The sequence below is a fragment of the Urocitellus parryii genome, chromosome 11, assembly GCF_045843805.1.
Source record: "Urocitellus parryii isolate mUroPar1 chromosome 11, mUroPar1.hap1, whole genome shotgun sequence".
Lineage (NCBI taxonomy): Eukaryota > Metazoa > Chordata > Mammalia > Rodentia > Sciuridae > Urocitellus > Urocitellus parryii.
Window position 1 is genome coordinate 74,810,455 of NC_135541.1, and position 3,333 is coordinate 74,813,787.

Genomic DNA, 3,333 nt, shown 5'->3' on the forward strand with positions numbered 1-3,333 from the left:
GTGGCCAGTAAATCTAATCAGGAGGACTATAGGTGAGAGCAGAAACAAATGCAAAGTTTGGGAACTGGTTACATTTTAAAAAAAGCTTTCCTTCTAGCGTGATTCAGAATATACTCAGTCATCCTATGTGATGATGCTGTTGCTGTTGATAACTTTCCTTGCCTACAGAGGCTTCTTGGAATAAATTCCTCAAAATGTCTGTGTCCCCAAGAAAGGGATAGATTAAGATTTATGCAAGTGGGTAAACCTGAGAGTAAATCTTTATAAAACCTATTTTATATATATGCAATTGCAAAACGAGCAATGAAACTATTTTCCCCCAAATTCAGGTAAAAGGCAAAGTATGAAAAAAGGCCAGAGGGAATTAGGATTTAGTGGGAACATAGAGTTCTGGAAAAAAAAAAAAAGTGACTCAGCAGAACCTAACAAACATCAGGCAGGGCATAGTTAGTCATGGAAAAATTGGCAGTCATGATTATGCATTTTGTGAAAATAATTATGTACTGGTCTAACCGTTTACATTTAGACCAAAATTAAATAGTTGAAAGTTTGTACAATAAAAACAATCATCCTGATTATCCAGAGTCTCTGCTAGACCCTTGATGAGTAAAACTGAAAAGTTCTTTTCTTATTAACTATATCATCATTGCTTTTGCCAATATTTTAATGATTTTCTATCAGCATTTGCTTTGGATATAAAATAATCTTATCAATGTTGTTTATTAGTAAATTTTGTTCCATGCCCCTACCCAATCAAAAAGATGTAGGTATATTATAGTCAGTCAATCAAACAGGTATCTTTAACTCAGCAAATTGAAACACAAGTACTTCATTAGTTTGAATGTATCAATGACTCTAAGTTTTGCAAATGCTCAACACTACCAACTCTAGGCTGGGGGTTGTAGCTCAATGATAGGCACTTGGGTTGGATTCTCAGCACCACATATAAATAAATGAATTAAATAAAGGTCTATCAACAACTAAAAAAATTTTTTTTAAAGATACAACTCTATAAAAGTCTGGAAGAAAAAGAGCCAGGTATGAGATTTCTCAGGTCATGAAAATATTAGTTAAAACAAAGTTTAAAAGTAGGTGTGAAGGCAGTTTTATTGTAATTTACATGTAAACTTGTTGATGTTTTATAAAATAGCCTAGTGGAGAGATGCTCCAAATTTTGTACCTGCCACCCATCTAATCACTTGCTGCTTTTGATAGATGATGATTTGATAGATGATCCTATTATACCAATTCCTCTTTCAAGTAGAGCTTTCAAGCCAGGAAGTAAGTCCCTAATATATGAAGTTGTTTCCACATTGGGAACATATTTATAATGTTAACCTAGTTGTAATTGTCATCCTCAACCATTACCCATTAAGTTAGTCTATTGTAGTAACTCATAGTTCTAAATAAAGTACAAACCATGGAACAGCTTCTATTCCCTATCATAAGAGGGAAAACAGGATGCTATAGCTGTAATATTGTATCTCTCTCCCCCACAAATTCATATCTTGAAAAACTAACCTCCAATGTTAGGGTTGGGAGATGGGACTGCTGGTAAGTGGCTAGGGCACAGGTGCAGCCCTCATGACTAGGATTAATGCCCTTATGAATAACTCCAGAGAGCTCCCTCTTCCTGTGCTTTGTGAGAACACAGTGAAAAGAGCCATCTATTAACCAGAAAATGGAACTCATAAGCGGGTTCTGCCAGCACCTTGATCTTGGACTTCCCAGTCTCCAGAACTGGGAGACCTAAATTTCTGTTGTTTTAAGGGCACTTAGGCTCTTCTTTGGTGCTGCCTACAGAGGTGGTAGCCATCCGTATTCACCATCATGGCTGCCCTCACACCTCTTGCAAAGCCCAAAATTGTCAAAATGAGGACCAGGGAGTTCATCTGGCACCAGTCAGACTGATATGTCAAAATTTAGCACAACTGGTGGAAACCCAGAGGTATTGACAACAAGGTGCAGAGAAGATTCAAGGGCCAGATCTTGATTGATGCCCAGTATTGGTTATGGGAGCAACAAGAAAAACAAAGCATATGCTGCCCAGTGGCTTCCAGAAGTTCCTGATCCGCAATGTCTAGGAGCTGGAAGTGCTGCTCATGTGCAACAAACCTTACTGTCCTGAGATTGCTCACAATGTTTCTTCTGAGAACTGCAAAGCCATTGTGGAGAGAGCAGCCCGACTGGCCATCAGAGTCACCAATCTCAATGCCAGGCTGTGCAGTGATGAGAATGAATAGACAGTTCACATGGCGTGTGTGTGTGTGTGTGTGTGTGTGTGTGCGCGCGCGCGCGCGCGCACACACGCCCGGTTAAATAAAACCACAGAAACTAAAAATTAAGTAAGTAAATAAATAAAGACTCTTAGTCAAGGATATAGAGCCAGAATGAACTCTAGAAAGTGCTTTTGGTACCATGGCAGTGACTGGCTTTTCAGAATTTGGTAAGCATTATAAACAGCTATTGAAACAACTAAATTGAAAGATTATCTTAAGCCTGGACCTTATTTTAAGAACAGCATTTGTGTTGCATCTTCTATCATTATGGGTTTGTTAACCAATATCCTGCTTTCTATAGGTTAATAAATATTTATTGAGTGGTTACTATGCACGTGGCCATGTTATCACAAATTTTTATTTGTTCTTTCTAGATATATGTGACAGTTGAGTATACTTTGACATGTTATACACACATAGAATAAGTATAACTTGTTCCAATTAGGATCCCATTATTGTGGTTGTAATATGATGAGGAGTTACATTGGTGGTGTATTCATATATAAGGATAGGAAAGATATGTTGAATTCATTCTACTTTCTTTTCTATTTCCACCCTCACTCCCTTCCCTTCATTCCCCTTTGTCTAGTCCAATGAACTTCTAATCTTCCCCTCCCTTGTTATGGGCTAGGATCCATATATCAGAGAGAGCATTCTGCTTTTGGATTTTGGGGGAGTGGCTTATTTCACTTAACATGATATTCTCCAACTCCATCCATTTACCTGCAAATGCCATAATTAAATTTTTCTTTATGGATGAGTAATATTCCATTATGTATATATACCACATTTTCTTTCTCCATTCATCTGTTGCTGGGCATCTAGGTTGGTTCCATAGCTTGGCTATAGTGAACATTGAAGTGTCTGTGTCACTGCAGTATGCTAATTTTGAGTCCTTTGGGTATAAAACAAGGAGTGAGATAACCAGGTCAAATGATTCTTCCATTCCAAGTTTTCTGAGGATTCCGCCAGGAACTATTATATTAATCCTTTTTGTAAAGTATCTTGCAGTCAAATCAGGGAAGAACACAAAGGAAAACAGTAGCTATGAAGT

General features: G+C 37.7%; 1 pseudogene; it reads left to right on the forward strand.

The window, feature by feature from the left end:
* Positions 1 to 1,830: 1,830 nt before the first annotated feature.
* Positions 1,831 to 2,243, forward strand: LOC113197353 (large ribosomal subunit protein eL32 pseudogene; annotated as a pseudogene).
* The last annotated feature ends 1,090 nt before the right edge of the window (positions 2,244 to 3,333 follow it).